This window comes from Primulina tabacum, chromosome 16 (genome assembly GCF_025594145.1).
Source record: "Primulina tabacum isolate GXHZ01 chromosome 16, ASM2559414v2, whole genome shotgun sequence".
NCBI lineage: Eukaryota > Viridiplantae > Streptophyta > Magnoliopsida > Lamiales > Gesneriaceae > Primulina > Primulina tabacum.
In genome coordinates this window covers 3,252,684-3,265,238 of record NC_134565.1, presented here as the reverse complement: position 1 = coordinate 3,265,238, position 12,555 = coordinate 3,252,684, and positions in this window count along the sequence as shown.

The following is a 12,555-nucleotide window of genomic DNA, read 5'->3' as shown; positions in this document are numbered from 1 at the left end:
CGTCATTCAATTCATTTCTTGCGTGTGCGCAGTTTGTTTCATTCTTCTGGATGAGCTCCTTCTCCTTTGCTTTCCTCTCGTCTACCTCCTTGGATAGCCTTTGGTTATTCTCAGATAATTGCATGATCACATTCCAGGATTCTTCAATTTTTTTCTTATCCCTCAGCCGGGCTTGACGGGCTTCAGACAGTCTTATGGTGCATCTATCCACTTTCTCCTTAGCTTGCTTGGCTCGACTCATCGTTATTTGTAATGACTCGCAATTCGCAGTTATGTTCTTTAACGAGCTCGAACATTTGGAAGACCTCGTCAATTCTTTTCTCTGCTGTCTCCAGTTTGGTAGTCAGATTTTCCACTTGTTGCCTCCTCTCAAGATTACTAGCTCTCAGCCTCCTGATAGTTCTATCCTGATGTCCTATAGCCAATTCCTTTAAATTTATAGCAGCCTGAGCGCGTGTGCGATGCTGGTTGTAATCCAACTGAATAGTCTCCATATGGGTAATCGGGGTTACTTTCTTACGAGCGGTGACACGGAAACGAGCCATTTCCTGAAACAATAAAGAAAGGAAACGCTCAGAATAAATATCAAGAACTAATAGAGCAAGGTATCGAAATTTATATGTATTTTTCGAAAATTTCCGAAAATAGAAGGTTAAAGCTGGCGGGTTGACTCGATGATTCGGCCGAGTTGACTCGCCGGAGTACGGTCGGAGTAAAGGCGCGCGTTGGCGAAGGAGTCAGGGTCTCGGAACCGGCGATTTCACGGCCAGAATCGGTCGGAAGTTACCTAATTTGGCCGGAAAATTCGCGCAACTCGCTAACTATCTCGAATTTGGGCGTTTACGATTGGTTGATCCAATCCGAAAATTGATTGTTGACAAACGTTACCCATGGATTGTGTATCGTTTGTGTAAAATTAATTTAAAATCGGAGTAGTATTGGTAGGGTAATTGGACAAAACAAAATTTGGCGTTTATGGTTTACACGCCCTAGTTCTTAGATCTGAAATTACGGCTTCACCCGAACACTAAATCTGAAATTGGTTGAGGGCTATTGTTCGTTTCGTCGAGACGATTTCGGAACTGGTCTCTGATCGAACACATGTTACCGGAATCGGCGGAAAAGCTCGGCGGCGCACGTAAGGTGCTGTTTGGCCGAAATCCGAAATTTTTTTTTTTTGAAACTCGATTCTTCCACTCGGATTTTGAACCTGGCGGCTCTGATACCACTTAAATGTCACGCCCCGAAACTCGGGATTTGACACCGGCGTTGTTCATCAATCACACAATCGAAAAACAACCAGCCTCGTAGCACAGTATAAACCGAAACCAGTTTATTTCATAAATTCGCAAAAACAACCATTGTCTTTACAACTGAATAAATTGAACAAATTGCAGAAGCGTTTACAATTAAAATAAACCTACTAAAATTCTTAAATCCTTGCAGCAAAATTCTCGAAATTTAAATAATTTCACCATCCCCAAAATTGATCCGACTCTTCTTCCTCAACCTGTTCCTCTGTTTTATCTTCGGATTTATCTTGGAAGGTTGTAAGGGGTGAGTATTTTGGGAAATACTCAGCAAGTGGGGGCCGTTCGAGTACACAACAACATGCATATAAAATTCGAAATACGTACACACACACACCATGCATAAATTGACTCATACCACATTCGTATCCTTGACCTGACACTGAGATTTCTCTACTTTCAATGGTTTACTGACGTCAGTCCTTAATTTTTATTCCTCTAAGGGGGCGAGGCCGGATCGGTTATATCCCCACCGTATGAGGGTCATATCATAGTTGGAATTCCCTTCCATATCAAGTTGAATCCTCACAGTGTCAACATAAAACTCATGCACAAATCGTAGCCAGAAGGGGTAGAAGAAGAATTGTACTTGACCGAAATTTCGAAAATACGAAAAATGCATACACCGAAATTACACATTTAAAACAAGCCCACTTACCTTAGATATCGTAGAAAACGTGAATAGAGGGAATTCCTGCACTGGAATTTCGAACCCTAGCTTCGGGGTTGGACTGCACCAGCGCTTCGCTTCTTCGCACACTGAGAGAGCAAGCTCTCGAAAATCCTAAGAAAACTAGGAGAGAAACTCGAAAAACTGGAGTAGAAAATGGTGTGAATTTTCGACTTATAGGCCCTCCTATTTATAGGGGTTGGCTGCTATCAGGATAGATGTCATCCGCGCGTTTAAACTTGAATCAAATCTCCATCCAAAATCGTGATCAAATCTAAATTTTATTCTTTATCCTAGACCTAAATTTCGAAATTCATGTATGTATCCCAAGGATAAATTTCGAAATTTATGCTTTGCCCAGCCTGCAAAATTTCAACTTTTGTGTCTAATTCTCAATATTCGGTAGACTTTTTATTTCCTAAAATAATAAAAATTATATTTCTTAAATCCCACAAATTTGCTGACTTAAACCCGAAATTTAGTAGTATTTTTCCCAAATAAGATTTTGATTATTTCCCTAAAATCCTGGTAGTTAAATCTTTCCCAAGCTGCATTTATCGTGTAAACTTTTCCCTTTATCTATGATTTTCGAAAATTCCCTAATATTCTTTCAATATTATTTTCGAAAATCCCATGATAAAATCCTCAAGATTTTTAGTTCCAAGATTGGGTTATCTTCTTGCTTAAATCTTTATCCAGGTATATCAAATCTTAGATCTATATCCGGTAAAATTCTGCATATCTCAAATTCCGAAAAAATATACACGATATTATTAAAATTCTTGAGTTCCAAAAAAATGCCACGTCACAAATTCCGAAAATCTCGCAAATCTTGGTACAAAATATTATCATGATAAAATCTAAAATCCTGGATTTTACAAAGATGAATTGTGTTTGTACAAAGGGTTGTGCTTATCAAATCTTCTAGTAGAATCATCCTGGAAACAGAAGAATTGGAGAGGTAGAAGTTTTGTTTTCGAGCTTCCATGAACAAACTCTCAACTCATTTTAATTTATGCTATTTATTAATATGCATTTATATTTTGTGTGTAACTAGTTCACTATGTGTGTCGGGCTGTTTCCGCACTTGAAATCTTTTTAGTTACTCCAAATATGTAGTTTGATTGGGAAAATTGACCTGATCTGCTACCCCAACTTGATTTCCAAAATCATCTAGAAATATTTTAAATTATTTATGTACCTCTTCAAAACACATTTATGATCTCAACAAACTTACTACATGAAATACAAAAAAAGATGCAATGGAAATAATGAAGTTACGCGATAAATTATCATTTGTAATATATTACTGGAAATAGAATTGATATGATAGAATAAAAAAAGTGGTTTATATGTTTAAAAAAATAAAGTGATTTATCTTTATTTAATGAGTTTTTTTATCTAATAGATATAGATATATATATATATATATATATATATTTATCAATATATATCACACTATTATAATAATTATTATTATTATAATTATAAATATATGTCTTTCATTTGTGAGCTTACTATTTTACCCTTTCACTTGTTTTATAATTTGTCATGTTTATGAGTTCTTTAAGTCATTTTCTATGTTAGTTTATTATGATCATTAATAGTGTACTTAACTCAATCAAGATAACTATTATTTTTATTTTACTTTTAAATTTAATTTAATTACTTAATTTTATATATTTTAATATCAATCAATCTGTAGGACCGAGCGCTTGCCGCTTTACCAAAAGCTATAGCTAGTATTAATGGTACAACTCAAATCTTTTAAACCGTACAGCAGCTCAAGCACCACGGTTCGACCGCTCTACCAAGCAGGGACAATTATTGCACCCAACACAATCAATGTCAATCAATTCAATCAATCATCATCAATACTATTATTATTATTATTATTATTATTATTATTATTACTATTATAATTATATGACTTTCATTTGTGAGCTTACTATTTTACCTTTTCACTTGTTTTACAATTTATTATGTTCATCAAGTTCGTTAAGTCAATTTCTATGTTAGTTTAATATTATCATTAATAGTGTACTTAACTCAATCAAAGTAATTATTATTTTAATTTTAATTTTAAATTTAATCTAATCTAATCTATCTAATTATTACTATTATTATATTATAAATATATGACTTTCATTTGTGAGCTTACTATTTTAAGCTTTCACTTGTTTTAAAATGTGTCATGTTCATGAGGCTCTTTAAGTCATTTTCTATGTTAGTTTAATATGATTATTAATAATACACTTAACTCAATCAAGAAAATTATATTTTTATTTTACTTTTAAATTTAATTTAATTACTTAATTTTATACATTTTCGTGCTCCAAATGCAAGTCACTTGTTGCTTACTAGTTAAAAATAGGAAAACTGATAATAAATTTTCCACAAAATAAGTAATATACCTTTTTTACAGGTTGCAAATTATTAGGTATTTTTAATAATTAGTGCATCTAGGAATATATATATATCTTATGCTTTTATTGCAGTCAAATGGTTATGAAAATTTTAGATGGACGCGTGAACCCTTACAACATAGGGATGGTTCTCAACTTCTTGGAGGTACTCTACAGTGGTATTCCTCCATCAAAGAACAACTTTCGAGCAAAAGTGCAGAATGAGTTTGGATTGCAATTGTCAAACCAAGTAGTGATGGAAACCAAAAAAAATACTGGAGGAAGTGTTTTTCTCAATAACAATAAGAAGCATAGGATAAATATGTTTTTCCTACTTAACATTGATAAATAAACAGCCTATATATAGGCTAATACATAACTGAAAGCAACATGAAAATTATCCAACGTTCAAAACAAACTTCTATTGACTAGTTAAATAGAAATAAACTTACTGACACTCCTAAAGACTATGACAACCCAAACGTTTACAAACAAAAGAACTTAAATTTTCACAACAATCTCTCCTTTAAACTGATGTTCCAGACGTACATCCAGTTTAATAAGAGTTAACTTTGAAGCTCCATTCCTAAAACTGAAACATTTCAAGTACAAACACCAAGTAGTTTTCTGAGCTTCTGAGATACATGAAATTTGAGAGGCTTGGTTAGAATATCTGCAACCTGGTCTTCAGTTCGGTAGTAAATAAGATTAATGACTCCACCTGTGAGAACCCGAATTTCCAGCATTCCAGCAGCAATGCAAAATTCCAGCAGAAGCTATTATTTCAGAAGCTGATATTTTTCCAGCAGATTAGAATCCAGCAGCAAACAACAGATAAAATCCAGCAGCAGACAACAGATAAATCCAGCAGCAGCAGCACGAAATTCCAGCAGACAGTTACTAATTCAGCCCATGACCTGTAACTGAAGCATTTAACACGGAATAAAGATTGTTAATGGCAGATTATGGCCATTAATTTGGAGGCTAACAGTCAAAATTTTGCCTATATATAACACCCTCAAACCTCTTGATTGGTGCTACAAAAATATTGAGTTATCACTTGAAATATTTGAGATAAGAGAGTGCTTATTTTCGGGCAGTAGAAACCAGTAGCGAGAGCAAGCCTATTTCCAGACTTCAACCGAAACTCTCCAGCAAATTACAGTAAGTGGGCTTATGTATAAGTATCTTGAAACCCGTTTGATGATTTCTGTTTTAAAGCAAAGTTTCTGTATGATCGATTTCTGATATCTGATTTTGAAGCACTGAAACTTAGTGAACTAATGGTAGGAATATATATTCTGAACATTACTGATTACTGATTACTGGCCTCACCCCTTAGAGGAGAGAACATATAGTGGACTGATATCAGTTTAGCCATGAAATTCACAAACGTGCTCAGTGCTTACTTGTTAAACTTCTGATTTCTGATTACTGATTACTGAATACTGAATACTGATTTCTGTTATGAAAATAAGAATTTCTGTATATTATTTGTATTACTGTTTCTGTATGAAAACGATTTCGAAAACTGAGAGTTATTCCCGCCCCCGCTTACTGAGTTACAATCATATCACTCACCCACCGAAACATCTCAGATAAGAACGATGAAGAAAGATTAGAAGCAGAGGAGCATGATCAGTTTTGGGGATGGTGAAGAAGAAGACCGTTACTTTCAGTTTTAGATTATGTTTTCCGCTGCATCTGTAGAAGCAATGTTATGTCTGTTTTACATTTCCGCCGTAAAACATTAGTGATTCGAGTTTGTATCAGACAATGAATTATTTCGTATTATGAATAAAAAGACTGGTTTCTGAATTTTGTACTTCTGAGGCTTGTTATTTTCGAATGTAAATTTGATAGCAACGCCGGTGTCAACCAACCCCCGTCCCGGGGCGTGACACCATCATTTGTGAGATCTCTCAAGAAATGATACTTCACATTTATATGCTTGCTTCGACCATGTAAAACTGGAATTTTTGAAAGCTTTATTGCTGAACTGTTATAACAATAAATTTGAGTTGGTCAATCCTCCTTGAAATTCAGCTCTTTAAGGATTTTCTTTAGCTAAATAGCTTGACAAGCACAAGTCAAGCACTTGTATCAACAAATTCAGCTTCAGTAGATGATAATATGACAATAGGTTGCTTCTTTGATGACCATGAAACAACTTCTGTCCCCATCATGTAAACATAACCAGATGTGCTTTTCCGATCATCTGAATCTTCGGCACAGTCATTCTCTATAAAGCCAAACAAATCTGACTTTTCTCCATTCTTGTAGATCAACCCAAACTCCTTAGTACCTTGCAAGTAACGGAAAAATATTTTTGCAACCAAGAGATGAATCTCTATAGGACATTCCATGTACCTTCTAATCACACTTACAACATGCATTATATCTGATCTTGTTGATGTCAAATACATTAAACTCCCCACTATTTGTTTGTAGAGAGTGTCATCAACCTTCTTTCCTTCATTATCTTTGTTTAGCTTCACTCCAAACTCAGATGGAGTATTTACAACATTACAATCTTTCATTTGAAACATGTCCCAGATTTCTCGCACATATTTCTTTTAAGAAATAAATTTCCAACAGAGGACTGTACCACTTCAATTCCAAGAAAATAATTCATCATACCAAGATCAAACATCTCAAATTCAGCCATCATGGATTTCTTAAAAGTTCCAAATATGGTTGTGTTATTTCCAGTAAATCATATGCATATAAGTAAACAATGAACATTTTCAATCTTTATGAAAAATGTATGTTCATAAGTACATTTTTGAAATTCTTCCTTCAAAAATAAGTTTCTATACAATTATACCAAGCCCGTGGAACTTGTTTAATCCATGTAGAGCTCTATTTAACTTATACAGTTTTTGCTCATTGCCAAGTTTTACATAACCAGGAGGTTGATCTATAAATACCTCTTCTTTCAAATCTCCATGGAAGAATGCTGATTTTATGTCTAATAGGAAGATAGGCCATGAGTTTTGAGCTGTCATAGCAATCACCAATCTAATTGTATCATGCCTCGCAACTCGAGCAAAGATTTCTTTATAATCAACACCAAACTCCTGCTTATAGCCTTTGGCTACCAAGCATGTTTTGTGCTTTTCGACCTCACCGTTCTCCTTTAACTTTGTCTTGTAAACCCACTTTACACCAATTGTGTTATGCCCTTTTGGAAGATCACATAGCTCCCATGAATCATTTCTTTCAATGGCTGTAATTTTAGCACCCATATCCTTTCTCCATTTTGATTCTTCGACAACCACTTCAAAAATGGTAGGATCGCAATCTCCCTTAGAATGTGGTGTTATTGGCCCAAAAATGTCGGAATGAACAAGCTCCAATGTCTTCTTTGTCCTCCATGATTTCCTTGTGGGAATTGATTACGGTGTTGTTTTCTAACAACACATTCCTCACAAAATTGAGAAGAATCTATAATTTGAGGAAGTCATGTCACCACGTTATTTTGCTGTAGCATTTTCAATCCGCCAAAATTCAGATGCACATAGCAAAAGTGCCATAGCCATGCCTCGCCTTCTAATTTTGCTGAGAAGCATGGATGTGTAGTGTTGTGGAGATAAAGTGGGAACATACGATTCACTGTCATGTTAACTTGAGCAACTAAGGCCAACTTTGGGTCTTGAATTTGACATACTCTATCTTCGATAAATATCTCATATATATTTTATTTCAACTGACACAAAAAGAACATTAGCGATAGAGTGGGTGGAATTTCCTTTGGTTTGGATTGTTATCTTTCCTTTTTCCCATAACATAAATTTTGGAGTTTTCACCAAAATTAACAGAGCTGCAAAGGAAATCTTCCAATTCAGAAAATTCCTTCTTCTCTCCACATATGTGGTTGATGCAACCAGTGTCTAAATACCACATGTTTTGTTGAGTTTCTTCCTTCACATGACACACCGTCAAAAGAGACACATCTTCTTCCTTTTCTGGAAAGTTAGATTGATCTCCACTTTGTTTAATCAAATCAGTTTGACATTCTGATTTATAATGTCCATACCTATGACATTTGAAACATTCAACATTGAACTTATCTGCTGACTTTGATCTAAAAGTTGTTGGATGGTGGCCTCCATGTCCCATACTTTTTCCTTGAAATTGACTCTCTTGATATTGATGATTTTGTTGTTGATTCCCACGATCATTGTTTCTTCTTCCTCCTCTACCTTGATCTCTGCCTCTTCCTTTATTAGCTCTACTAGGTGTAGAGTGATTTTCTGATAGCGCTTTCAATGCTTGTTCTTCTTTTTCTTGCTGGTTAATTTTTTGCTCATGAACCAAAAAAAAAACTTTTTACTTCATCAATTGACAGTAAACCAACATCATTTTCTTCTTCTATATCACAGACAATAAAATTAATTTTGGTGTCAGGGATCGAAGAATTTTCTCAATAATGACAAGATCCTCTGTCTTTTCGCCATGGATCCGCATCTAGTTAATGATTGCCATCATTCTTGAACAATATTCTATAATTGATTCTCCTGACTTCATTCGAAGTACTTCGAACTCCGACAAGGTGTTTGCTGCCTCTTAGTTCTTGCTAGACCTCGGTACTTCTTCTTCATGGAATCCCAAATATGCTTGGATGTGTCTTTGCAAAGAATGGTTTCCAAGATTGAGCGATCAATAGCTTGGAAGAGAACTCTTTGCTTGAAGATCCTTTATTTTCAGCCCTTCAACCTCTGTCTTTGCGCATCTGTCATCACAACACTTGTTGTTGGTTTTGCTACTCCAGAAACAACAATCGTACAATATTCTTTGGACCTCAAGAAGTTCTCCATGAGCATGCTCCAATGATCATAGTGAACAACAAAGCATGGAATGGCTGCCAGTACAAAACTTTCGGAAGCCATCAGTCTCACCTTTTTCCTCCTTGGAACTCAACCTTACTCTGGTAACACGGATGGAAACCAAAAAAATACTGAATGACGTGTTTTTCACAATAACAATAAGAAGCTGAGGATAAATATTTGATAAACAAAATACATAACCTTAAAGTAACATGAAAATAGACATTATCCAACATTCAAAAACAAACTCCTATTGAATAGGTAAATAGAAACAAATTTATTGACACTCCTAAAGACTAGGACAACCCAAACGCGTACAAACAAAAGAAATTAAATTTCTAAACAAGTAGGCTCGATTTTTGTTAGCATAAACTCCGCATGATGCGAGAAGAGGGGCAAGGAAGGCGGCTTTGGCGAAGCCAGGTATAGACCGAGATAACTCCACGGGGCCTGAAATCACTTCCGTCGACAGAACGGAAAATCGATGGTAGAAGATTGTATCTCAATGGTAGAAGATGGCAATACCGATGTGGTAAATTATGTCTATGTGATTCTTTTAAGACGAGTGGTAATACTTCATGTTTCACTCTAGCTATTAACTTGTCTTTCAGAAGTAGTTCTCAGTTTTTTTTATTGCAATTCATGTTTGATATTATTTAAAATATCAAGGATTGAAAGATAAAAAAATATTATCTTTAGGACTTCTGCTTCAACTTCTCTTTATTGTTTAAAAAATTTCAAGTTCAATGAAAATTTATACATTTTCCTTTTCTTTTTAGCTTTTTCACAATTAATTGTTTAAATGTCAAATTTGTTTCAATGAGGTTTTTGCACATTTTTTGGGTGCAATTTATTTGGCTAATAATTTATTGGTTGATATTTGTTTTTTTTATTAAGCTAGATCCATTAAATAAATTCTAAATTAGTTGTAATCTTATTTATCAAAAAAAAAGTTGAAATTACCTCTCTATGAAGATAAATCCATTCAATAAATAAAATTTACATACTATTTTAGATGAAATTTTGGTACATCTGATATGAGTTAAAATGAGTCATATGCCTCTTTTATAAAATAATTATCTAAACTATACGTAAAGATATTATATCCAAAATAATTATCTGAACCATACGTAAAGATATTGGGTTTTTTTAAATTAATTTTTAAAAAAAAATAATTTCAAAAATAAGGTAGATGGTAGAGTTTTGCAAAAACAGTTTTTTATTTTTTATTTTATTATTATTATTTTATTGAATTTGAACTCATATCTTATTAGAAATATATGAAGACAACATGTGAAAAAAAAAATGAATGTTGAAACTCAAGTTCAATAATTTTAAAAATATATCACTTTAAATGATGAGTTAGTCAACCAATTTTTTTTTAAACAAATTCTTTATTTGTAAAATATTAATTAATTTATCTTTCAAAAAAAATTTGAGCTTATTTTTGTTTTATAAAAAATTATTTATTTAAATATATGTTGGTTTAGTTTTCAAAAAATATATATATGCGTATCTATCCACTTATTATATATATTTTTAAAAATAATGGATTTGAGCTCCAACTTACATTTTTTTGTATGTAGACTAATTTGAAAGATAATAATTTTTTTATTTTTTTCACAGGAAAAAAATTTTGAATCTGTACAAAAATTTCGAAAGATAAATTTCTTAATATTTTTAAAATAAATAATTTTCTAAATTGCTGATCGATTCACTATTTTAAAGTTATTTATCTTACAAATTAGTCCTTTTACAAAAAATGAATTTAGATCTCCAATTCATATAATTTAAAAAATAATAAAATAAGTGGATCGACACATATTCACTATTTTTTTAAAAAAAAAACTAATCAACGTATATTTAAATAAATAAAAGAGCGTATTCCAATTATTATTATTATTTTTCATTAACCATAATACTAGTAATAATAAATAAAAAATGAATGGTTGGATACGTAACTATTTTTTTTCGAAAAACTAAATCAACACTTATTTAAGTAAATAATATTTTTAAAACAAAAATAAGTTAAATTTTTTGAAAGATAAATTAATTAATATTTTACAAATAAACAATTTTTAAAAAAAATTGGTTGACTAACTAACCATTTAAAGTGACTTATTTTTCAAATTATTGAACTTGAGTTTTTATTCTATTTTTTGCATGTAATTTTCCTATTTTACTAATAAGATAAATGTCCAAATTCAATAAATAATAATAACGATAATAAATTTTTTTTAAAAAAAAACAGCGTTCAATGCCTTGGTAGCTTGGACGCTGCAATTTTGCAGCATCAGATGCTATTAGTGGTGGACGCTGCAAAATATATTGCAACGTCCGTAATTGATGGTAGCGTTTTGCCTTAATTTTGCAAAATTCCACAATATACCTTATTTTTAAAATTAATTTTTTTAAAAAAAAAACAAAGATATTATATTCAATTTGGTCCGTTCATACTATTTCAAAGAACAAGAATTGTTTGGCCATAAACTGTATACTTGATGTTTATGATTTTAATTTATATTTTTTTATTTTTAGAATAGGAAAATAAAGAAAATTTTGGGGTTTAAATAGAATATTAGAAATTTTTTACTTGATTAAACTTGTTTTACATATACTATCGGTTCAGTTTGATTTAAATTAATAAAAGTGCATATACGGATATAAAAGTGATTTTTTTAGAAGTTATTATAATTAGGTCTCGAACTTGATATTGCCACAAATTTGAAATCTTGTTATTGAACCAACAAGTAATTGGTCTTAAATTGATAATTTTTATGTCCTCATCCCACTATTTGCTTCGCATAATTGTCAAACAAAAAACTTTCATCGAAACAATACAAAATCTTACAATATTCTCTCTCAAATGTGTCTTCACAACAAAACATCTTAATCATCGGAATTTTATGTCCTCGTCCCACTATTTGCTGGGCATAATTATCAAACAAAATACTTCATCGAAACAAATACAAAACATTACAATATTCTCTCTCAATTGTGGCTTCAAAACAAAACATCATATCCATCTAAATCTATTACACGAACACGAAAAGCATCGTTTCCATTTTCATGTTGATGCTTTTGCATTTGCTTCGCTGAGATTACCAATGATTTTTTACAGTACTTCAACTCGATATATCGAAGTGTATCTATTTCTCCTATGCCGCTAGGAATCTCATTAATCTGCTTGGCACGCACAAGAATCAAGCTTTCAAGACATGGGAAATGCTCTTTTTCCATTTCCCACGTAAACAGAGAATCCAAAGAAGAGCGGAAGTACTTGAGTTGAAGAAATTGACCTTCCATCATCACCCACTTTGAAACTTCATTGACTGCCATAG